This window comes from Osmia lignaria, chromosome 6, assembly GCF_051020975.1.
Source record: "Osmia lignaria lignaria isolate PbOS001 chromosome 6, iyOsmLign1, whole genome shotgun sequence".
Classification (NCBI taxonomy): domain Eukaryota; kingdom Metazoa; phylum Arthropoda; class Insecta; order Hymenoptera; family Megachilidae; genus Osmia; species Osmia lignaria.
In genome coordinates, this window is record NC_135037.1 from 10,923,313 (window position 1) to 10,949,722 (window position 26,410).

General features: G+C 39.8%; 1 protein-coding gene and 1 long non-coding RNA gene across 9 annotated transcripts in view; one reads left to right on the plus strand and one right to left on the minus strand.

Annotated features, from left to right (window-relative positions):
- Nucleotides 1–25,334, minus strand: LOC117607573 (uncharacterized). Its single transcript, XR_013062261.1, has 3 exons — nucleotides 25,113–25,334; nucleotides 1,549–3,903; nucleotides 1–859 (listed from the first exon to the last, which is right to left on the minus strand). It is a non-coding gene; the product is annotated as an uncharacterized LOC117607573 (long non-coding RNA).
- The window catches only part of Ten-m (teneurin transmembrane protein Ten-m), a 329,037-nt gene that overhangs the window by 98,889 nt on the left and 203,738 nt on the right, over nucleotides 1–26,410 (plus strand). The window contains exon 1 of one of the 8 annotated variants that reach the window (XM_034331394.2): nucleotides 25,328–25,648. The exons of the other annotated variants lie outside the window; for them this stretch is intronic. The gene's annotated coding sequence lies outside the window, so the exon portion shown is untranslated. Of the gene's footprint in view, nucleotides 1–25,327; nucleotides 25,649–26,410 lie in introns of those variants that run through there. 8 annotated transcript variants of the gene reach the window in all.

The following is a 26,410-nucleotide window of genomic DNA, read 5'->3' on the forward strand; positions in this document are numbered from 1 at the left end:
TTATAAATTTTCAAATATAATTTTCGTAGCAATTCATTCTTCCTTACAAAATCCACTTAAATCTACTTAAATCTAATTTGAAAGCATCCAATCTCTTGCAAACGGAGTTACAAATCCTGGGTCACGAAAATACCCAACAAACCCTGGGAAAAGTAGCATTCGTTGAAAGCGTGATTCGCTAGTATCGTGGCATGAAATGAGGCTGTTTGCCCAGAATTATTCGCGAGAATTTAACTGGCGTAGGGTCAATGAGAAGAATGTTAAACATACATACAGAGTGTTCCAAAATAAAAGCTATATTTTCTTCGTGTAAAAATAAAATTGAAAGTTTCTCTACCATTTTGCAATTTGTGGTTTAAAATTGAAAATTGAGTACTCCTGTTGTCCTATGTTAATGTTCAAATGCACTCTCAAAATCGAAAGGAAAATAGTTTCAAAATTTCAAAACTGACTTGTAAAATTTCTAAATTTAATAGTTCTAAAACTTAAGTCCTTAAGTTTCGGAATGCAAAGTTTTCAAAAATTTTCTTAAATAAGCGTTTTCGTTAGTATGCGCTACTTTTGAAACATTCTGTATATCTGATAGCAAGCTAGAAACTGCGACCCAGTTTCGATACAACTAGATGTTGTTGCACACGTAAGACCACGAACCATAGACTAGACAAGTTCTAGCATTCGCCATGCAAAATGGAATCGCGCTTTTACCCTCCTGCAGCCCTCTTCTTTCCCTTCCTCCCTGCTTCAGAGCTTGGGAATACGTTAATTACTCAAAGGAATTTACTTGGCCGGCCCTCTTTAACCGTTATCAAGTTTCCATGGATTTAGTAGCTACGCGTCACGGAATCGTCGTTCTGAAACACTGATGGAAAAAAGGAACGTTAGCACCCACGCGAGAGTAATTAAAACTTTGAGAGATTTCCGAGCAACCTCTCCCCTAGCAAACCGGGGGATCAGTCTTATTATAAATCAGGAAAAGTGAAGAGCTCTGTAATCTGAAGGATCTCGTTTGCTTCTGAAACGTTAACGCTGTCTGGTGTACGATTAACGATCATCGTCACAGGGGATCATGCGTCTATTCAGATATGGTATTAGTATCTAAAAGACTGTTATTCTTCCTTTGTGTTTTTAATGCGAATATAAATGGTTTCTTTGAGTTATTAAAGGGGTATTTCTTTGTAGATGGATCATTTTTGGGCAACTTGTGGGAGTAAAGATTAACTATCACAATGACAAATATGTTGAGTTATTTCAACATGTCAAAACCTTAAAAAATTTAACTGAAATTTTAAAAATTTCAGAATCTCCTTAGAAATGTCTACCATGCCCAATTCTGTACATCATCTACAATTGGTAAATGATTGTAGTGACAATAGCTGAACGAGCCAGCAGAAATCAATTAACTAAAGTTGACGCAGCGAAACCGAAGTGTCATTATCAGTGCAGGCTAATGCGTAATGCTTTTGGAGATTGATTTCGAATGGTTCGTTTCGAAAATCACCGAACAAATAGCAAACCGTTGACGAACGAATACAAACATTATTAAATTACCTTAGGTTTTTCATTTCAAGTAGGAATCGTAATAGGCATTAGAGTTTGCAAAGGTTTTGTACTCTCCTTTAAAATTCCTCTGCACTCTGTATATCAACAATAAGATGATTCAATTCAATGCTCACGTAGCACATTGCTCTTACAATCGTACGTTCCATCCGTTCATTTCTTTTTTTTCTTTTTTTTTTTTTGGAGTCCCTGGATCGATAGATCCCGTGACAGCGGAGTCGAGAGAATCAGCAGAGATGCGCTTTTCTACTGACCCAAATCCAACGTTGGCCACGTAGCTAGCGGTGCTTCGAAAGAGATGCACAGGAGAAATGGAGAAGAGAAACGTTGTACGTGGGGTATACTTCGCAATCTGCATATCGATTTCCCGTGGAAATGCGTTATTCATGGGAAACGGAGTCGTACGTCGTGGAAACAGAAGCTGATACGCGCGATCGCGATACGCCGAGCCCATTTGAATCGAGACTGAGCGACGACACACCATCTTCTTCTGACAGAACCAGCTGAAAAAGAAAATTCGAACAGACGGATCGAAAGATCTGTCGTTAAAAAAGCCTCAGATGTGTAATCTAACTGATGTTTCATCGTTGAATATTAATTTATTGTAACGTCTTTTTCTATGAAAAAGGAAGAGAAAGTGCAAATGACGCACCCGGTGCGTCGAATATTATTTTAATTTATCGTGGAATAAATTGACGCGAAAATTCGCTTCAAATAAGTAACTATAATTCAACCATTTCCATCCGAATGTAAACCACTTTTACACGAATCTTCGAAAAGTAAAGTGAATTTCTGTGACAGAAGAAAAGGGAACTTGTTCTCTTTTCAATTTCAGGGCTCTTTTCAGCGACGGAAAGGCAAGGTGATCGAGCGAATCTCATCGAACTAGCCGATAACGAGCTCTTCTCATGTCACGACTCGAAATACTCGCTTGTTCCTAAGGGTCGTCATCGTTCGAAGAGATCCGCCGGCGATATATACCGGGACGAACAAGATCAGAAGGTTACGTGACCTACCGATGCGACGAGTCACAGCCTTTGGGAAAAGAAGAATATATAACCGTGGTTTTTCGAAGCGAACGTTCCTTTAACCTAGTAAAAGTTTCGTTGACGGATAAATTGACAGATTACCTTGCAGCTGCTTGTCTAACCCTGCAAACTGTTCACGCTCGATGCTCTTCTCTTTAAGCAAGTGAAGAATGATGTGACTTCGTGACACGATGTCGCTTCATTTTCTTTCGGAAACAAGGTTAACGCATTTTTCAAACTTCATGGATCCCAAGGAATTTCACCCGTTTCAATTTTTTTTTAAATCGTTCCAAAGAAGAAGATATTTCAAGTCTCAAATGAATTCTAGGGTGAGCCAAGTTTTATAGAAATTTTGCAATTTTGCAATCTTAAAATTTTTACATACCAAGGGAGAAGCTTGAATAATAATATTCTGTTTTGCAAACAAATTCAGTGCAACAGAGGGATGAAAATCATTCAAACGTAGAAGTTCGACGAAGAAACATTAGTTTTGGCGTTCAAACAGCATGGAATATATTATTTTCAAGATGAATAACTTGAAAAGATTCCGGGTACAACACAACAGAGAAAGAATATAGACACAGAGGAGATGACTGATCCTGTCACCGTTCCTCTTGATAAATTGTTCCTCGAGTTTGCTTTCGTCCACTCCATCCCCTCCAAAGCCGTGGCATTGTCATTTTTAAACAGATAACAAATGATGCTTATAATAAAGCGCATTTAAAACGCATAACCCGTTCGAGCAACAATCGCTCACGGCGTTTTCAAGCATTTTTATTTTTTCGCAAAAGAGCAGCTTGCAAAAGGAGAATAAATATTCTTCGCCTTAGTCCTATTCATTTCCTCTCTTGCTATTCGCCCTTTACTATCCGTATAGAATACCGCAATTCTCTCATTCAAACCATTTCTAAATGGTTGGAATTATTGGAAATTTGTTGAATCGAAAGACAAATTATTTGTCCTTCCATGTAACTTCATAATCTCGTTAAATAAAACAAGTATTATATCTAAAAAAAATGTTCTTAGTTGTTAGTTGGAATTATTTCTCATACCGAAGATAGTTTTGAAACGAGGATGAACAGACGAATTTACCTACACGAGAAACTGGAAGTGCCACTTCGTCATTGCCTTACGGTAACGGTTATGCTTCTTGAAAGTTTACCAGTTTGCCAAGCATCCTATCTTCCTCTCTCCTTTCTACACGTCCATAGATCTGTCCTTTTCTCTCAGCGTCCTACACGTTGGACCACTTTCAACCCTCTCCGTAGTGCTGCACCTCGTTGCTAAGAGCTAAGTTGTACATTGCACTGCTGTGGTACTGTATGAAAAAAAAAGGTGAAAAATGCAGTAATATATGGGGTGTTCAGTTTTAAGAGCTGAGTAATTTAATAATGATACATTTTTAAAAAACTTCCGTGAATTAAAAAATAATTGCTTTTGGAATCGCATAGGTAAAAAAGTCGATGATTAGAATGAAGGTTGGACGTGGTAAGCGTAGTTGAAATTGGTTTATCGGTTACCCGATTAACATGATCACTGTACGATTACGTGACATGGCGGGACTTAGGCTGGGTGCAGCTAACTTTCCCAAGGGATGATACAGGAGACCGAGTTACCGGAAACTTTCTCCTGGACCGTGTAATTCACCGAAACTTCCTAACGCGTTTACGGATTTCGTCAAACGAAAGACCGTAGCTCGTTTAATGTCCGGTTAATTCGCAGCCCGGTAATTTTGACCTAACCCTGTGACATCTGGACCACGGGAAAATTACAACTTGTGCTGTAGGTTTTTCCTAACAAGCTGGTTAAAAGGAAAATATTCAAATCATTTACCCGACTTGGATATTTCTGAAATGGCGAAGGTATCTTAAAGATTCGGAAATTTTGGGAATTTCGAATTTGTGAAATTTTTAATTTCTCGAATTTTGGAATTTTTCGACTCAAGTATCCTTTATTTCCAATCTCTTGGAATATTTAAATAGACCCTCTGATTCAAAAGTGGCAGTCTCTATCTTTTTCCCGAATAAAAAATTTCATTTCAAACGGGAGCAGGTACCGAAGCGGATCTTCTGGTAAGGGAAAATCTCACGGGACGTCAGCCAGGATTTTCCGGCTGTCCCTTCGTTTCGAAAGACCCTTCGACCCGTCACTTAATAATCTTTATCCTCTAATTCCGCAGAATACGTAAAGTCGAGCAGTTAAGTCCGTCGGATTAGGTCACGACCGAGGAACAGAAAGACGAAGGGTGCTGGCTCTCATCATCTCTGGCAGTTTCTTGATCGTCAAAAAAAAAGAAAAGGGTTAGATAATACGAATATCCGTGAGAATCTTATTGCGACGATAGTATGTTCAGCTTAAATCCATATTTTGAATAATTCCGCAACATTTCGCACCATATTGTCAAAGGATGATACATATACGTTTGTTGGTCTAGTTCCCATGCGGTGCCTTTAGGGCACATACCTAATATCCGCAACTGGTTGGCGGCCCCGTTGAAATCGGCACAGCTAATAATTACCACCCTTGAAATTCTGTTGCCTTCGCGTCACCCTTCGCGCCATTTCACGGATCGCTAAGTTCACGCAGCGATCTCGAAGGTGGCCCAGTACGAACGTAGCCGGCTGAGTGCCTTCACTCGCACCCGTTCAGACATCTTGCCTGCGGGGCTAAAATCTTGCTGGGGATGACTGCAATTCAGTGAAATTGAGGGGATGAAATCAGCTTTCACGTCACTCAGTCGTTACATTTTTCCTGTCATCCGTTTTTCGATGGATACACGCTCGATCGACGCCGATATTATTCGAGAAAATTAAGTGGAAAATACAACCGATCACTTCATTTTCCTTTTTCTCTTTTTCCTTATGAGTTTACCATGTAACGTCAGGTATTTGGAAAACTACTTAGAATTTACAGAAATTAAATGTGCATATTTCCTACCTTACAAAATATTAATTACCTTCAAAGCATTAATTCCGATTTGTTATGAACTTCGATACGACCACGATACGCAGCCAAATAATACGTGTATGGAAGTGGTGAAGAAACGATTTCGAACTATACAGAGCACCCTTGAATTAAACTACACACAGAACACCGACATCGCCGGTCGTGAATGTGTTCAGCTATAAAAGATCGTTTCAGCGCCCCGCAGATTGGCTATTAAAACCTTCCATACGAAGTACCTCAAGAGCCCCGTTCACTCCTACGAAATCCCCTAACTTCACTGCCGGTCGAGAAGGGTTGTTTCCAATTTTCCTGAATTACACCCCGCCACGACGAGATGCGTATAGTTGATAAAATTCGTTTTCAATCCCTCCTTTGCGAATGGATGGCTTAATATCGTTGTTACTCTGGCACGTTAAACAGCCTCGTTTAGAACTCGTCGCTGTTAACAAACTTTCTGATGATATTTTCCTTTTCCCTCTGATCGAAACGGCTAATCGTTTCTATTTAAATTCGAAAACTGTGCGGTGGAATATATCGCGTAGACCGATCAATTACTCGATGGTATGAAATTAGACACGAATTTTTTCGCTCGTTTTTAAATTTGAGAAACTCATGGTATTTTATACCCATGATTTTTTCCCCCCGTTAAGCAATCCTGAATTTCTTTTTTCGTTCGCGTCTCACGGTATCCCTCGAGTAACTCAAAACAATCGGGCCAATTTCACGGTCGATTCTTCGGTGACCCTTGCATACTTAATCGGTAGCCATCCTCGTCAGACATATAATTGGGTTTTTATACAGGCCTGCAGGACACGAGGAGGAAAGAATAGAGTCTGGGGTATCTCTGATGTTGGATATTCGATGAGAAGGACCCCGCCACGATAAGAAAGAAGCTTCTCATGAATACAATAATAGCGCTATGCCTTTCGAGCCACCGACCTCCTCGCTTTTAATGAGGAACATTGTCAACGTAGACTACGTTTACCAAGAATACTGCTGCTTTATTAATTTTCAAGATAATAGAAAACGAACCGATAGAACGGTTAATGATCGATTTATTGAATTCCATCGTTCCAATTTCTTTCGTTTCATTTATGAAGACGATTATGTTAAATTCCAAATAGAGGTAAATTGTAATCATGAATGATGATTCTTTTTTCATTTTTATCCAAAAAGAAACAAGGATGTACAGGTGAATTTTGATCCAGGATTTGGCGAACAGCCCATTAAAACGTACTGCCAAACTTGGAATCAAGTAATCGCTGTTTGCATATTAATTGTTCATTATGAGTAGACGAGAAGGGAGCTCGACTACCAAAGACGGAAACTTCGTTGACTACCTCTCTAACAAGAGGACTCTGACGTCCAAGTCAACCCTCTTCTCGTCGTTAAATCAGACGAGAGATCGTTCTGTGGGGAGGGAGTGAAAAATCTACGATCACCATGGGAGTGATGTATGCAGATCTTTTCTGATACAATGTCACTTTTGATCAAGTTATTTTTCACGCATTGGTGTAACTAGGATTTTTAGTAGGGGGTGGGTGAAATCCTGTTACCTTACGGGGAGTGTTTAATCATAATATTGCATTTCGGTCCAGAGGTTCAAATACTTTTTTATTACAGCAAAGATAAAGCCATAGAAGCAGAAGCTGAACACACAAACGATCAGACTATAAATCTCGAATATCCGTATACAATGGCGTCGATTATAGAAGCTAAAAGTTATAGTGAATTATCGATGCTTTTGCAATGGCGTGCTCGTAAAATCTGATATTACCGTGCATCGATGAGGTGCATATATTTTATCAGGTTCGATGTTGCTTCCAAATTCGGAGGAAAAGGAAGGGAGGGAGGTAACACGTAGCGACATTTCAGTATCGCATCGCGCGAGAATCAAGGCGCCCCCGGCGTAGCATTGTAAAGCGGAAACTTTTTGCGGATTGCCCTGTGCTCGTCACCCTGAGCCATGCACGTACTTATGCTTCCTGCAGGGTCAAAATGTTCTCCACGTATGCCTTCCACCTCCTACCTCTAACATTACATATTCCACGCTCGAGTTGTGAGAATGTTGAAGCGTATTGGCGTGATTTTTATCCTCGTCGATGCCTAGAAAAACCTGAAGAAATAGTCTTTCAAACGTAGTACAAATATTCGAATTTTGAACTTTGATAAGTAATAAAGGAAACATGTTTAGTCAATTTTACGGTTTCGAACTTTGCAAAATTTTAAAAATTCTTAATTTGAAAATTCACAGAAAAATAGAAATGTTTAATTTATGGAAATTCTGTATAGCTCAGTGAATTAACCAATCAAAAAGCAGGAATGTTCTCCAAGTGATATAGCTGTTCTTCCTCTTCCTTCCCCAAATACTGTTGAATGGTACTGTGTATGTACTTCTAGGTGGTGTATATTTGCCTGTAAAACTGTTTGCCACCTTCTTTTCTTCTGTTTATTCCTCACCATTCCGCGTTCTTCAACTCCTTTTACGCGTTTCCAGATCCGGACTTCGAATTGATCGCACGGACGTTGCTGAGCATAAAAGCATTTATGCCGCCCGCATATCTCTTTATGTTCTTACAAGATCTTTCAAACTAGGTATACTCTTCAACGTAACATCAAATTATTTTGCAACTGAGAAAATTCCAAAATCTAAAATTTTCAAAATTCGGACCTCAGAATTAAATGTCAAAAATATTCGAAAAATGGCTCTCTTGAATAAAATAAGTATCCTATACAAAAAATTACAATCATCTGTTTGGCTCCACGTGTATTTAGCAAAGGGTTAAAAATACAAAATAATTTTTTAACTTTGTTATTTTGGGTTTTGTATTTTATTAGAGCTGCACGTAAATTTTCTACCGTTTCAAAAATTGATTTTCTTGCTCAAATGTCGGTCTTTTAGATAAACCACTTATTTTGAGACGCACTGTAGGGGACTCACTTCCAAGCGAAGCAGAAGTAGTTTCCGCTCTTTATACAAATTGCGTAATTTATATTCTGCCGCAGGGGTGCTACATCGCCCACTATCCCCGCAAAATTTTTTTCATCACGCCGGAGTGTACGTATCTGTAGGGTGAAAAAAGGAGAAAAATCGCCTTAAAGAAAAAAAATAGAATCCCAGCGTCGTGACAAGCCGCATCTTAATAATCCGCAACCTACTTTCCACGAAACTGGAAGAAACAATGTATTAAAGAAAATTTATTAAACCGGTATAACTTTTGAACTCGAAATACCTACAATTTCTTTTCATGAGAATGAAAATGAAATATTAACTAACTTTATTAACTGTGAAGAGAATATTTCCCGCCACATTTTGGTCACATTTTGTACCCAGTACTCATTTCTCTGTTTCCAATATTTCGGCGCGTTTCTATGTAAAACCCTTCAACACGGTGTCAGACAATGTTCAAGTGCAGCCACGCAGCTAGAATGTCATATTAATCAATTAGTCGAACGATGGGCGTACAAAGGATACCGAATGGTTCGGTCCATTATGCAAGTAGAACCGTGGAAACCCTATGGACCAGTACCCAGACCCTTCATGGAAGTCCCTCAGAGCTAGCCTAGAACGTAATAGACGGGGTATATGTAAATTAGTCGACCAAACTAACGCACAGGAGTTAATACTTAACGCAACAGCCACTGATAAAATTTCATCATTTTTCCACGTAACAAAATACAAATTTTCCGAAAACCAACGAGAAACGTTGAAAAACCTTTCTTTTATTTTTGAAAATCCAACAAAGTTTGGGTCTTGCTTGATCCAATCTGATTTGTTTATTTAATATTCTACATCCTTTGACGTTTTTGTTCATAGAATCACAGTCCCAAGTACTGCTCTATCAATTCAATTTGACTTATGAATTAACCCCCTCCACCTGACCTTTGAATAAGTAAGCCGCGATTCAATGCAGAGGCTCGATTCATTCGTGGATTGATCAGAAATCCATCTACGATATGACTTCCGGCGTCAAGTTTTTTTTTTTTTTTTTTCGCGAAAAAGCAACGATCGGTTCATATAGATCGATGCCCATCGACGGCCATTTGAATAAGCAGGGTTTTTTTTTTTATTCCGGTTCGATTCTACTTGAACCATGGACACGAGGGTGCTGTCGCTAGAGATCATTTGATGCTTCAGCCTGTGTACAGTTGGCAACCTGTCCTGTTTCATCTCCTTTTCAATACACGGTACTTTGTGTCTGTCTCTATAGTGTACACGCGCGTGTGTGTGTGGGTGGTTGTGTGTGAAGTGCGAGTGTGTAATAGCTGCGCAATCGAGTCCCTCGTCAATAAACGAACTCGCCTCTATTTACTTGTTACTTCATCATTGGAATTCGTACTTCTCTACCTCGTGTTTCGCAATCTATCTGGCCACTGATTTACACGGCTGCGCGAAAAAAAGGAATCCAGAGATAAATCTCGTTCCGAAGCGAGCTGCCAGACACTCAATGACGTCCTTTTATGGCATCAACGTAGCCTACACTGATCGATAACGTCATGAACGCGTACATATGTGGACGAATGACTATTTCTTTTTGTAAAAGGAGGAGGTTACTCAATTCGATATATATTTTTTAAACCATTATTTCCCAATTAAGAAATATCAAATTCCCTATTATAGGGATAATGATATAATTTTAATCCTTAAAAATTACAAAAGTAAAATTTTTTTTAAAAATATTTTTTTTAAAAGTAGTGACAAAAGTATGACATATTAGGGTGGGGATCATCATCCTAAAAGTCGCAATTTTCTATGAAATGAAAATATACCTTGAAATTCCAATTACGTTACCAATAATCGACCGATACGAACAAAAGAAAAAAGTTCCCGTGCGAGCGTAAAACATTTCCTGTAATCCGTTTCCATTATTCCATTGTAAAACACCTCCAGCAACGCAACAATTTCGTCGCAGAAAATAATTTTTATTCCCTTTAAATAACATCCACCACAACAGGCTGTGTACCGTTCACCGTATTCCCAACTCGCACGAAACTGGCGCCCGTACACGTAAATAAAATCGCAATAGCTCACGGAATATTCGCAATTTTTTCATACTCTAACCAAAGAGGAGGATGGGACCAGCATTGGCGTAACTAGGACTTTTTTCTGTGGTGGTTCAGCTATTTCAACTTTACTAATAGTATCAAATGCGTGATAAGAACATTACAATGCATTTTGTTATTAATTGCATTACATATTACACTTCAGCCAAAATATTTGTTTTCGAATTTTAGAATTCTATAATTTTTGGATCTGGGAAATTTTGAGATTTTAAAGAATTTTGGAATTCTAGAAATTTAAAATTTTAAAATAGTATGGGGTCCCATATTGCATTTGTCTCACCTTATTCATATCTAAATGACCAAACATCATTAAGTTAACATATAAAAATATAAATATCATGGATACTGGCAATTTCAAGTGCCATTATCATCACATGCAATCTGCTTAAATATTCCTACATACTTCATTTGAAATCCACCATTAGACAGTTTTTGTGACGGAGACGAGAGTTGAGAAATTCAGTAAAGCATTTAATGGCTACTCAGTCAGTGCTTGACTTTGCCAGTCACTGTACAAACATTCGTACAGCTTTTCGGCTTTTCGACAGTTTGACAGATTGCGTCGTTGTGGTCGTCCGAGTTGGTCGGATAGCAAAAGGATTTTATCGTTATGAATTTAATTTTCGTCGAAACAGGACCCTTTCCATCGTCCCACTCGACTGAAACGAGCGTTACGTGCCGATGCAGAGGCTGGTGCACAGAGTACTTAGAGGAAGAGGGTAGCGCACGCTCGAGTACCGTACTGTGTCCCGGCTGGTTACCTGTAATCCAATAAAACTGGGAGACTCAAACGAAATTTAATATCCAACACCATCAAAAGTCGTTGGCAATTGTTTCGAGCTAGTTGTAACTCTTGCGTCGCCGCGTTTCCATTCATTCATTCATTCGAACGGTGGTGAAAAGCGAACTGGAGGAGTGCGCAACCTCTTTTCCATTGGCGTAACTAAAGAGGGAGCAGAGTGAGCTAGGGTTACCCAAATCGAAAAATCACTAGATTCCAAATTTCTACAGAGTCCAAAATTCTTCAAATTCCGAAATTTCCTAGATCTCAAAATTTAAAGACTCTAAAATTTTCAAAATATTTGCCATTTTATCCTGACTACAAAGGTACACCAGGATGTAACATACATAGGATGTATATCTTCGAATTACCAAGTAAATCCGACGGAAGTATTTACCCTATGGTAATCTCCTGGACCACCAGTTTATCCTTTGCGGTGTAGACACATTCGTACTTATCGTTATTAATTAGTGGAACGTGTCCAGTAAGGCTGGACAAGGGTCGAATTATCCCGGCAAATCCGCTTTTCGGAGTTTACTTCTGGACGGGAGTTATCATCGCTGTTTATTTAATTTCTGCTGCATCGATAGGATTTAACAGATTAAAATACATTTTAATATTTAGTTTGAAATGATACAATATAATTAACGGAGTACATAAGGCTTTTAATATTTTTAAATCGACCATTTAATGTACAACTTCCGGGAATGAATACAGTTTATTAGAAACATCTGCCAGCGTGTCAACGGTGTTTCCATAGTGTCCCCTGATCTCTGCGTTGTATGTTCAAGTGTTTAATTTCACTCTGTAGGAGAGCCTAGTAGTCGTCTGAAAAGATATACAATCTTCTACTGGGAAAAACAACAATAACACGTGTGTTTCCTCTGTTGCCTTAATGTAGAGCTTCTGAATTTTATTTTGCTTTGTAACTGGAGTAAAAACACACATGTACGTATGTTCTTTATCAAAGAAAAGAAAAATGTTAAGTTTCTTTTAATTTCCCAAAAATTAAAAATTTTTCTTAAAAAATTCTACCATCGCATAAAGCGGAGCATTTAGGTAGTCGGAAGGGTGAATTTTTTGAATTTTCAATTCACGAAATTCGAAGGAACTTTTTTCAGCCCCGGTATTTCGTTGTGCCGGCAATAACAGTAGATCTACTTAACGAGCCCCTAAATAAGGGAAAGTAATTTCATGTGTTTATGCTTGAATTACCGCAGGGCGGAGAACACCTCCGGAGGCAATTAACGCCGACTTCGTAAAACGGGCACCACCTCCGCGGCAAGCGCCAAGAACATCCTGGGGTAGAAAGGTATCCGCAATACGGGACGCGATGTATGGTGTACGCGTATACACAGGCCGACCTTTTAGGAATAGGCTACCCTTCGTTGTCCTGCTGAAACGAACTAATTGCCATTGCCCAGAATAAATATAACCGCACGCGGGAAATAGGATGTAGACCCGGTTAATTCTGTAACCGCAGGGAAGCTTCACTGAAGATCTTATGGTGGACACTAACTTAGCCTGCGTTTCGTGATTCAGCAAATGTTGTTAATTATCATTTAAAATACCTTCATTTGCATTCTTGAAAAAATTCAACAGTTTTGCTTTCTTATGCCATATGGGTCACAATAACTGAACATCACGTGGATCAAGATCGTCCTGTTTATTTTAGATCCACCGCTCCCTTGTGCTTTTATTTACGGTACACGCGTGGGCCACGGAAGGGGTTCGAATCATTTCCACCCGCATGATCAACAACAACAACGTGTAAACAGAATAAGAAAAAAAAGCATGAACGATGCGGTAACCTATTCGCCCAGAAGAGGATTTATAGCTAGCGCGACGATGATTGTAACGGTCGCGGCCATTACGAGAAAACAGCTTTTAATTACTGCCCGTTGATACATTACACAACACGGTGCGATAGTTATTAGCCACTCGTCGACTTCGCGAGTTATTACGTTGGCCAAAAATTTGTTCCCTCAAATTCTCCATTCGGTACCTCTCATCTCTATGGCGCACTCATGGTACCACTTGATTTTTAAAATATTGTTTATTTATTTGATTGAAGGACACTTATAACGAAGCACTTTGAAGTGGACTATCAATGACAATCAAAATTTATTATTACCTTTTTTCCACTAGAGACAAATGGTCGTAGCTAACGTAATAACTTTTATTTGGAAAAAAAAAAATTAAGATTTATGTACTAAAATTGATCGAAGTGCTGCGAACACCAAGAACGCTTTCGAATTAAGAAAACAGAGCGGATGGTAGTAAGAGGGGGCTAGTCATGCGCGGGCTAACATTCGAAAGCCATAAAGCACGAAAGCCGAGTCACATCCGGTGCATAAATCTCGCGAAAGAGGGAGAGGGGGGTTGGTTGACGTCGGTCGGTCCGTTTCTGTTATGTGGGACCAAGGGAAAAGGCACGCACACAGTAAAAACGACGCGACAAGCGTGTGCCAGCGGGTAGGTGGAGCGTAGGACAAGCAGTTAATGGTCATTAGCGAGTCGCGCCAGTTTTAAATCTTCTGCCGGCTGGCAGAAGGGGCGTACGCGACCCCTATCAACTCGCCGAAAAGGCTTGCTGCCTTTTCTCTACCTAGTTGCACGTAGCTTTGCCCTCTTGCAAATTACCCTGCTCCTCCCCTCTTTAACCGGCCTGGTTATTACGTAATGCGGTGTTGAATGTAAGGGAGCACCCTTGCCAGCCTGCCAATTATTTGCGTACCCCACCTTGTCCCGTGGAATTGTCCATGCCTCTCAATACGTATACACCATAAATTACGCGTTCCTGCTGCAACCTACCGTTTCAATTTTATGCCGACCTCTTTATTACGATTTTGATCACACATCACCCTTTCTGTTCAAAACAAATTTCACTAATTTTTTATAGGCCATTACCTTAGTTCCTTTCTCCACCCCCTACCTGTCTATAATTTATTTAAAAATTAACGTTAATGATTGGGTAATTTTTAACTGAATACATAGAAGGTAAAGTGTAGATAATCGAGAATCAATAGGTAAGCATCTGCGTGAAGATATTATGCCAGTTTATTATGCATTTTTGGTCGGTGGGTTTGCAAACATGGCAAGTTGATACAAAGTTTTGTATAAGTCCGTGGAGTAGGAAGTTTGTGTTATACGGAGTCTCAAAAGTAGCATAGTCTCAAAGTTACTAGGAAGTTACAGCCTCCGAACTAAGTAAGTGGCTCTAACTGATTTCGTAGTTGCAAATAACTGCAGTATTCGCGTGTAACCGATTATGAATAACCAGAAAATCTACGAAACACCTGATGATTCCTTAACGGTCATTTAAACAGTTTAATTACCCGGATACATAAATCATCGTACGAGAAGAATAGTTGGTATTCGCCGTTATCGAATTTTCAAATATTCTTGCTAATCATCGAACTCTTCCCGTTTAGCTGAAAAGCATTTTAACAGTATGGTTGTTTCTCAACGGTTCCTCGTTTCCGTTAAAATCACAAGCCACGCTTGCCACGAAGCGCAAATCCTCGACGAGTATCGCTTCGAATGTATTCAGCCGATGTTTGTACGCCGCACGCGACATCAAACAAATATCTCTGTATCGAGCTACCTTCGTTGCTCGGAAAACTATCGTCCAATTGGATCTTCAACGTCCGATAACATTCATGTACAAGCATCCTGTCGAAACTTTACCATTCCACTGCATCTGTTGTTGCATCAACGTATCTGGCTAATTTCTAATAAAAAGCTTATGCCGTGTTTCGTAGAAGATGTTTCGGGTTTGATATTTTTGGTTACATTTTCAAGACGTTACTTCGTTATAATCGTAGCCAGAGGGAAAATCTGTCTGTTCCAAAGGGTATTTTTGGTTAATTATGGAAAGTTAAGAGGTCCTTCGACACTTTAATTACTAACACGTGGTATCTGTTGGTAATTATAGGTAGCTGATATACTATTAACACATTTTCTCTGTTGAGTGCTCCATTTGAACAATTAATTTCATAAAATCCTGCCGATACTTAAAAAATTTCTTACGTCCCAACGATTATCCAGAAATCTCGTTAATAATGGTGGCGGCACGTGAAAACGTAGTCTCGACGAAGGGAGAAGCTGTTCGCCCTATAAATCTGCTCACACTCACTATACCAGTGTGTATGTACATGCTCCCGTAGATAGGTACAATAAGATGGTAGCAGCAGCTTCGCGAGACGTTTCGAAAAATAAATGACGGGGAAAAATATTCGCAGCCGATATAGGAACCGATCAAATTCCTTCAGGAAATTGCCTGTGATATTACGATGCTCTCGCACCGTTCCTGTGCTTCCCTTTTCTCTTTTCCGTCTCTCTTTCTCCTTCCTCTGTCATGGCTCACAAGTTTCCTCATCCTTGAAGACGATCTTACTGCCCCCCAGAGAGTCCGTAGAAGCCTTAAGCTGGAATTAGCTCCTCAACTTCCGGCCAATCCGTGAACTGCCTTATTGTCGATGTCCTATTAGCTTTTGCCGGGTGCTTCTTTCTTTTTTTGTATGCCCAGATATATCTATGATCGGAATCATAAAATAGTAATGGGTAGATCAAGTGTCTGCGAAGGGCAACGATCAAGTGTGGGAAATATCAAATCTTTGAATTTTTAAATTTCTTAATTTAGTAATTAGGACATTTGGAAATTTAAAAATATAGAAATATATAAAATCATAAAATTCTGAAGTTCTAATTCTCGCAATTGGATCACAGTTGCCCATCGCTGACACAAAAAGACCACGTCGATCGAAGTTGAATTTAGTTCCACTAATCCTTGTGATTACGATTTAACGATGACTTTGCATTATGTAAGTGGTTATAACATGGATTTAGATTCCTTCGATATACCCTGGGCTACCACTCCAAACAGTTTGGTAAGCATGACATAGTTTCATTGAAGCAGAGACGGAGTGGCAGACCGAGTAAGTGGCTCCTCGTCTGGCCAACTTGGACTGCATATAACCGAGATCTGCACGGCAAATATGCTCTTCTAGTTAGTGTCGCCACAAACATTGATACGTGGACCTAACCCAAGTAAAGCAACGGGGAATAAGGAGTTCGGTTGCCAACAGGAAGATCCATTTGGTATGTCTCAGTGATGCTTGGTAATTCCGGTTAATTGCATAATAAAACATTCAGTTTGTCTATATAAGATCAACGTAAGACCTGATTTGCATATTAATATGTATCAAAATTTTTGGAGAAAAATCACGCAGATAGATAGATGCGGTTTACTTTTGCAATTCCCAATGGTACATATCTCAGGAGCATACCTTCGGAAGATTTCCTTTACATTCCGAGTCAAAGGTCACACACGCTCTGGTGCATGCAAAGGAAAAGAACCGCGAAATCAGGAATGTCGTATCAAACGTGAATTCCAACCGACGGTATGCGAAATCCCCTATCCGCGACTATCAGTTTCCTCGGGTTTGACGAAGCGAAAGCTTCAAACATTGAATTTTAATTACAATAAATACGTACTTGTACAATTACTCGATTATTATCAATTTTTAATCATTTCAAATCCATTAAAGCGAGGGAGAGTATTGAAATTTGAAATCGTCACAAGTTGCAGAGCCCTGTCAATTATGACCCTACTGGTATTATAGGTCTAATGTAACACCCTTGGAAAGCATGCCTATTATTTTTTGAATCCAACTGTACATAATCTGTCTTCCCCTCACTTTTCGTATTTCGCTACGTAAATAGTGGCACGTGCAAACCACCGTGCAACCCCTTTCTGCTCGTCGCTACCGAACCCTGAGGCCTTTCGGATCCGGTGCTGTTTACCGGCACAATATTTACCCGCGACTTATAACCATCGACTGTTAAGCCGGGTGTAAAGCGGTTACACGACGTGCCGAATATATATTCATATTTATTTGCATACGACAATCTGTATACGCGCACGTGTATGTTGTTTTATTTGATTTCGGTTAATTGCAATGATCTGACTGTGTGGAAGTTTCTATTGAACCGTGGATCTATTGATACCCTTCGTTCTGTGTGACCAATAAACTTTTCATTGTTTTTGTTACATTTGTGTTTGTTTATAGCTGAATCTTGATTCTTTTATGCAATTTTTTTTTTCATTCAATGATATAAATTAATATAAATGCAAATATGCAAAAATGTCCACCCTTATCTTTGTTTCGGATTTGCTGAGCTATATAGTAAATCAATCGATCTTCCAAGGAAACATTTTGCTTTTAAAACAAAATTTTCGGAATAATGAACAGGAAATTTGAAATTAATTACATGATAATAATAAAATAAGACGCAACACGTTTCACGATGTTGATGTATCAATCAGATTTTGACTTTACAAGCTCGGTTTTCCTCGTTGTTTACTTTGCATTAATATCCTGTCCAATGAAACGTTTCGTGCAAACATTTTCACTAATAAAAGTCACGCGAAATAATTATCGAGGTATGTTACGCGCGCGCGAATTAATGATTCTATAATGATACACTCACCTTTGTGCTACCCTACCTGATGTTTGCGGATGAACGATTTATGGATATTATCCTATTTCATTTAAACGATACATACGATAATCAAATACCCCTATCAGCACCACTGTGTACCATCGTCCTATCATATCTGTGTAATTATTGTCGTTATCACATATCACAGATCCAACTAATCATCGATTCGAATGATTTGGTGTACATCAATCCATTGGGAATTAATGTTTAACCAATTAATTCGTAGAGGTTGAAATTATTTTCAAAATACACAGTACATACTTACACTAATACAAGCCGATAGATAATCATGCGGTATCGCGTGATTAATCGGCAAAGTTTAAGCCTCGCAGCACACAGCATCCGACTCGCTGCTTCTGATGTTACCCACCTGCTATAATTTCACAAGTATGCAAACGAAGGCGTTTTAAGTAACGCTAATTAACGACATCACGCTTCTTAACAAACACCTAACAATGCGCGTCTTCTCATTTCCTGCACATAACGTAAATTACACCGCCTAACCAAATTAACCATCAGAGAATTTAATAAAATGTCGAACTGTCAGTGTCGCGTTAACCGGATCGTCCCAGAAAATTACAATTCAATTAACGCGCGGCAAGGGGTGCGGCGCGGGAACAAAAGTGATGTCAACTGCCTCGTTTCAGTTCGACGTTGTATTTTTCGTGCCGATTCACATGTCAAGAGCGGTCGCGTTATATTGCCTTTAATTGTGCGCCGTATTTGCCGATATGATTGCGAAGGTAAACAGGGCGAATTCATCTGGATTCCGCTTCGGAAAGTAAGAGGAGCCTTTTCGCAGCTGTCGTGGACGCAACGCGAGGTCCTGGTCACGTGCCTTACTCAAACGGAGTCATCCCCTAAACACGTTCGGCTCGGCTTACTGCTTTTCATTTACCCGGGCTCTCTTCTCTTCGTTTGCAACCACCCCTTGCCACCGCATCCACCCTCCTTTTCTTCTCCCGTACTGTCTTGTACCGTTCGCCATTCCGAATCGACAGATGTCACGGAAGGGCAAACACGCCTGGACGGAGCTGTCAGTGTGGGCCGATGCCGACGGTAATCGTAATTAGAATCCTAATCCGAGGCACCACGGCGCGGTCTTACTCGGCAGCTTAGAATATTAATCGGACGGGATTCGACGCGAAACGTGGCATAGTAAGAACGTCAAGTTGAAATATAAATTCTACGCCAATTTAGAAAAGGTTAATTAAAATAATGTATGCGTGTATATAAAGTTTCCACACCGTCAGACACATTTGAATACAATTGAAACGCATAAAATCTTGGTATTCCAATTTCTCTTGTTAACAATGGAGCAGACCAACGCGACGTTTCGCACGTGCCGATTACGCGTATTTAAGCGTTATTTACGCGCCGCGTTGCGTCTCATTATCCGGCGTTAAAATTAGTACCCGTCACGGGAGTCAATGTGCCATAAGTAATTTTATAGTGTCATTAGCGAGATTTCCTATGGCCCCGATTACAGCCAATTTTCTGTTCACTTGTAATTCGATACGCCGTTAACACCGTGGAACAGACGAACCGAGCAAATTCCGCATTAATGAACCGTCTTTTCGTTCATTCAGTGTGAATGAATTAACAGTAATTATGGTAAGTTAAAATCATATACCAAAATTGTTCATTAAAAATCGCCGATTTTTGTAAAAATTCCACGCGATTAGAAATAAATCTCGAAAGATTAACACTTTGAAAAACGTTTTCATCGGTAAGCAGAGCTTAGAGTTGCTGATTCGTCAGAATTTACGCCACCCTTCTCTTTCATATTAAGCAACTAACTAGGGACCTGAGTCGAACGACTTATCGAGGGATTAGTCCTGCACGTGTGTATCCTAGTCATGTATCCTCCTTGATGTGTTCTCGATGTACCTTCGTCGTCACTGCTCGAAACTTTGCTAACTCTATCACGACATTACCCAGGTATTAGTGGATGAATGCGAACTGCAAATTGGTTCGCCGTTAATCTGTTAGATGCGTTTGTCACTGGCGGTTTATGGCTGACGTGTCTATCGCTAGTGCGAGACGCCATTGCTTTACTCAAAAGAAGTCCAAATAAAAATTGTAATCAATGTAGGAATTTTAGATAGATTGAAAATTTTCAAATATCCAAATTGTACCTTTAACCAGTTCCTCGTTGAAAGGAAGAGGGAAACAGGTTCTCGTCTACGGTGATTGCAGGGAGGCTAGCCGGAAGTGTCATTAGTCCGGGATAATTCGCACGACACACGATGTTTCCTGAACATCCTCAACGATCCGCCTTGCCCTAAATGCAGCTTGTGTGCTAGGTAGAATTTTCACACGCTCGAGAGAGCAGAAACAAAGACGTGTCTCCAGGATTTCGGTGGCTTCGGATGAGGAAAGGGAAGCGAGAAGGGGGTGACAATGTCTCGCGAGCCTTGTGCGCATTGTGCTGTCTCTTCTGTCCCTCCCTCCCTCGCCCCTCCTTTATTCCATGCCGACACACTTCTGCAGACAGTGCGAGAAGAGATCTTGGAGAGATCCTGAAGGGATTCCGAGAGTAAAGAGTATGGATGCCAAGGACTCTCTACCGAGGCATTCTCTTCCTCTTCTTCCCTCTCTTTCCACCTTGTAATCGCGCGGTCTTCGCCTTTATCTTTCACTCCCCTCCACCCTTAGTCTCCTGCACCCCAACCCTCTTTGGCAAAATCTCTCCCTGTCGCTGCTGTTCCCTCTTTTTCTCTCATTTAACTTAAGATTGGATTGTAGATTACACATCGTGCCAACCTCCCTTTTACCCTCCTCCTTGCTTCGCTGCTTTCGCCCTTACTATTCTTTCTGCTTGTTCATCCGTTTGTCTCCCCTCCCACCTCCTGCTCATGGTCACCTCTGTTTATTGCTATTGCTTTTTCCTTTTAATCTTTCATCATAAATATTCACTAGTTTATGTTGCTTCACGAGATATTCAACTGGTTAATGATCATCTTGAGTGATTAAGGGCGATGAGGTGTGGGAAATATAAAATTTTCAAATTTCCAAATTCAGAAATATTAAATTTTTAACCATGGAAATTTGGAAATTGAAAAATTTACTACCCATCAGTGCCCACGAATGCTCTTTCACAAGTCTGGTTATTCGTTATTGACTTTGGAAATTGCTAACCGTGTAGCGAACGCTAGTTCTTCTCTGTTTTCCAAACAACGAAATTTACTCTAACGCGTCACGGATGAATTGCACTTTGACCAAAGGGAAATTATAGTTACCGCGGTCGAGGGAAACGCTTTAAAAGGTAAAGCAAACAGTGCGCAACAGGGATCATTATCGTAACCACAACCGTTACTGTAACAGCTTGAGAATACAACGAACAGTATCTGCAGCGAGGTTGTTTCGAAGAATAAACACAGAAAAATGTAGAAAAATGATGGTTACGTGGAACAAATAGGAAGAAGTAGAATTTCCCATGAAACCGAACGAAAAGTTTTCAACATCAAATTAAATTAAAATCATTCTTCAAAAATATAATAAAATGTTTTATTATCTGTTGAAATGAAATTAACATTGGTAATAAAAATATGTTTCTCGTCGATATTATATATGATATGATGCGATCAATTATTCGCATGATTCGGGAAAGCAGATTCCACGGTAATCTCGTTGAACCCATATACATGGATAAGGGATGTTTCCGTATCCGGAAGTATCGCGCAGTGAGAAAACGAAGGGAAGAAGGAAAAAAAAAGGTGTTGGGAAAGAGGAGAATAAACTCACCACTTGGAAGTTAGAAACGAGCTTCGGTGTTAGGGAAGAGGCCAATGAGCATCTGGGGAAATCGTGCGAAATAAGAGGAGGCAGCGTAGGAAAAGGCTGGCTCTTGCTGCTTCCGGGTCCGGTTACACCGCAAACCCGATAGCCCAGTGCTCCCGTTGAACGCTTTGCTTTTCCCTATAACTTGGAAATCCCAAAACTTTCTACCGTATCGTTAAATTTCACAAATCTATACCAAAGGGTTCTCATAACAATTAGAAGACAAATGTTGGAACTTGTGAACTTTAGATTTCTGAAAGTTCAGAATCTTGGAATTCTGGAATTTTTGGATTCTTAATGAAACCTTAACTAGAATATTTTTGGCACTCGGGTTTCTCCAACACACCAGGAAAGATATCAATTTCTTTCCTAACTGTGTTAAGAAAAATTTCGTTCTTGTTAGAGGAGGATCTATCTGTTCGTTTAATATCTGGCCTCTGTTTCATCCGACTGAAGGAAAATTGAAAGCATACGCTCGTGAATTTTAATAACTGTCAACGGAATGGTAGTTGATTTGCAAGCAGGTGATAGTGATTGATGGAGACTCCAGTGATTTTCTAAATGTTCCACCACCTATGTGTATATGTATTTGATGAATGAGTTTCAAAAAAAAAAAAACTTTCTTAGACCATGATACATTTATATTTTTAATTGTTGATGATCCAAGGATTATTGATTTCGAAGATTGCCGGAAATTGCTATTTATTTTTCTCCGATATGAATGAAATGACCAACGAAGCGAGTTTATCGATTTAATCCTGCTGGATGTTGAATTAATATCCTTTCAATCGGGTATCGAGTTAATGAATAAAAAAAAGGGAGCAGCAGGAAATAAAAGCGTAATATTTTTAACAAGCAATATCAATTCGTTTTAATACCAGGTTTTAACAAGAAACCGTTCGCTTACGTATTTACAATATTTTGATGGTATTCATTTGTGAATCACGAGAAAGAAATAGAAAAAATTACGTAGTTCTTGGAAGTAATTTTTTCTCAATGTAATTCATTGAGTTACATTTAATATTTATTATTATTAGTTAATTTGCAAGATGCTAGTTGTAACTAGGTATAGGCCAAACTGATCCTACCCCCTAAAAACCATCTTCTACACCATTCTACATTTTTTTTTAATTCCCTGGGTTCCCAGTTCCCCAGATTTCAAAATTCTCTAGGTCCTTAATCGTGAAATTCTAACATTCTAAAATGGCCTTTACAAATTCCAACATCGAACAATTACTCATCCGTACTTTCCCAAGAAAGTGAGTTTCCAGAAAGTCCCTGCCTGTCTATTTGATATGCAATCCGTCGTGTCAGTTAATTCTCGGCGCACGCATGGAAACCGGCCCGTAAAGTGCGTCATGAAGCGTGACTGATCAAACGAGACTGGGATGTATCGCGCGCGAGCAATTAATTTCCGCCATTTATTACCCCCTCTATGGCACCGTTGCTGTTGCCGCTGTGTCGTAAAAAAGGAGGGACAATGGGTGAAGAGCGTACGGGAGGGCGTAGGGTGGAAAAAAAAGGAGGAACATTGAACGGGGTACGATGGTCGTAAAGGGAGGCTCGCGCATTGGACGGGGTTGCTGCTGTCGACTAATCTGTGTGCAGGGTGGTGCGTGACGTCACTGATGACTTATGGCGGTCATAAATCAACCCATTGAATTTCACAGTGTCGATATTTCGTTGCCACCCTCACCTCCCCCCTCCCACGATTCTCTATGCCGATCGCCTCTGGGGAACAAGCTTGACGAGGCTTGGTGGAATAAAAAAATCGACTCGATTCACGGCGAAACGCCTCTGCAACCCGTTTCCTGTTCCCGTTCCCATTCCCGTTCCCGTTCGACGGGCTGGACAAGGATATAGCGGATAATTGGGACGAATCTAATCCTTTACGAAAACGATTTGCGGTTTCAGAATTGTTTCTGTACATATTCTCAGGTTGATTGTCATCTCAACTCTGAGCTCAGTAATTGGTCATTGGAAGAGTAGTTATTGTTTTCCCTAGTCTTTCCCCAGGGAAAATGGTGCTCTAGAGGAAAACGATTTCATCTCTCGTGTGTACACATTCGCTAAGGGAAAATTTTATTTTATAAACTATATTTTTTGCCTTAAAAATTTGAATTTCAGAACTTTGTGAAATTTTGAAAATCGAAACGTATAACATACATCCCACTTTTCCAACGCTAGTTCTTTAGTCATTTTATTTTTACAGTGGTACATACTTCGAAGAAAGGTATTGATTCAGAAGCGATGGGCTATTCCCGTCACGATCATACAGGCGTGTACGGTTCTAGGGTTAGCTGGTTCTTAAATTAATTCAAGGCAACGCGACACAAATATACGAGGTGCGACTGCTGTCATATCGATATAATGATCATTCATATTGATGGAAAACCGGGCGGGACCGGATACGCGTGACTTTCTTCGCAAACATTCGCAGCCGGCCTTTCGATTCACTGTACAATATATTTGCCGATGTGATGATTATCGATGTTACGTGCCATTCATACACGTATACGGATTATTTGTTCGATTCAAAATCGTTGAAAGAATGAACTCTGCTCGATTAAGCTGACAGAGATGTATTGAAACTGATACGTAGTAAGAGATATCCATGTTATGTGTTAATTTGTAGTCGACATTTATAATGGCACGTTGAAAGTTACTTAAAGTCTTATTCAATGCTGGAAATTGTTAATAATCTGTTAGAAATAAATGACGCGTCAGGTGCGTCGTGCAATATTCCTATAAAATAGTATCTTGGAAAAAATTTCAAGGCTCTCAATACTCCTATAATTCGACACGTAACCGGTACCCCAAAAATTCTTCTTTACCCTTTTAATTTACCGCCCAAAGGATCACGCATGCTTTTGTTCCACGTGGGACAAACACCCAAGGAGGATCGACAGCATGCCTCGTAAATTTCCCTGATAGTATCTTTGTTGAATTCTCACCGAATACGTTCTATAGTATCTATAGGATATACCTGACGAAGTACCTTATGCGTCTTATTAGAATATCCCAACGATATAACTCGTGACGCAACGTATGCGTACTGTTAAAGTAATACTGAATTTCGCGCTTTAGAATTTAGTAGTATTCGTTGTGCACCGAGACGCGGCGCTTCAAACGTTCCCCTTCCCTCTTGTTTTTTAGTGTGGCGCGGCGGTTAGTTATGTTCGCAAATGGCTACCGTTATACACGCGCAAATAGTTTTATAGTAAATTCCGTGTTTTATATGAATTACCAAATACGTTCTAATACAGTAATCACTCAGTGACGCATCGTACGGGTCCTACAGTGTCTATAGCATATAATTAACGAGGTACGTCGAGGTAGAATTCCGACGTTCTATCGAGAGTTGCATCACGCGAAGATTGCAAAAGAAGGACAGGCCTAATACTTCAACTCGGGTCAAAGAACGAAAGAAAAAGACAAGTCTTTACCTCAGAATTCTTGCAAACGCACCACTCGGTTCCAAGCTACTACTTATCGTCCCTGCTGACTCGGTGGTAATAATTTATACAATTAGCCAGGCACGTCGAGACCCGTGAGACGTCTGGTAACCTGTGTATAAATTAAATTATCAAACACCACCATCCCGGTCCCTGGCCGATCGCACTTTGTTGTTGTCGGCTGAGCACGAACCAGCATAAATATGTAGCCAGGTTATACGCGTGTAGCATCGCATACCTTCGCGAAACGAGTGATATCGGTATGCCCGCGCTGCTCGTGTTTACAAGCACAATGATACGCGTGTGCGCGGCTTGTGAACGCAGAAACCGACGGAACGGTTGGACCTGCACGGAAAGGTGGTTGTCGAGGCTAATTCCGGATGCACGCGAGCTTACAATCGATGCTCGGTTCATTGTCTTGATTTATACTTAACGTGCATAGAGAAGTTAATTATTGTTCTGTGGCCTCGTTTGTTCGACAGTGAGAAAAGTGGACGAGTAGTGGACATGGAGTAGGGGTTCCTGAGGTGAGTTACATATATTGAAATCATTTCATATGCATGCGCATTTTTCTGTAACAGCGATAAACAGATCAAGTATCTGCCGAAGAAATTCGACGTTTCAAATTCTATTTTTATTCATAAATTTAGAAATACCTAATTTTTCAATATACAGGTTTGGTTAGGTTTGGTATTCTGAAGTTTCGGAGATTTGATAACTTGAAACTTTAAAAACTTTGTTATTGAATAGAATGTTTTATTAGATGTCGAATTTCTGGGATATTTGTTCAACGATTGTTTATTGAATTGTAATATACTGTTCATAGTTCATCTGTCGATTCACTCGGATTAATATTTTGTACTTGTAAAATTTAATACAATCAATAGCAGAATTATACCAATAATTAAAGCTTCATTTCGGAAATTAGTTAGAGATATTTTTGTTTATCTTTTGATTCGTTTACTCGTTTGTTGATTATCGTCAGTTGGGTATTAAGCTCAAGCTAAATAATTAGTCTACAAGATTATATTGGCCACTGTCTCCAGGATCAAATAAAGCGTATAGCCCGACTAATAAAGACACATATCGTCGATCATGGTGTCCCCTGGACGTACAGTAACGTTTTTCCCCAACATAAAGATCAGCAATGGCCCATGTAATTCGTAGAGCAGCGGGTCGTCTTTGAGGAAAGCTTAATTGGAAGACGAAAAATTAAGTTGATTCGCGAGACTGATGGCTCCATTGTATAAGGGCCATTTATTTCTTAATTCGAGGATAGTGTGAGTCAT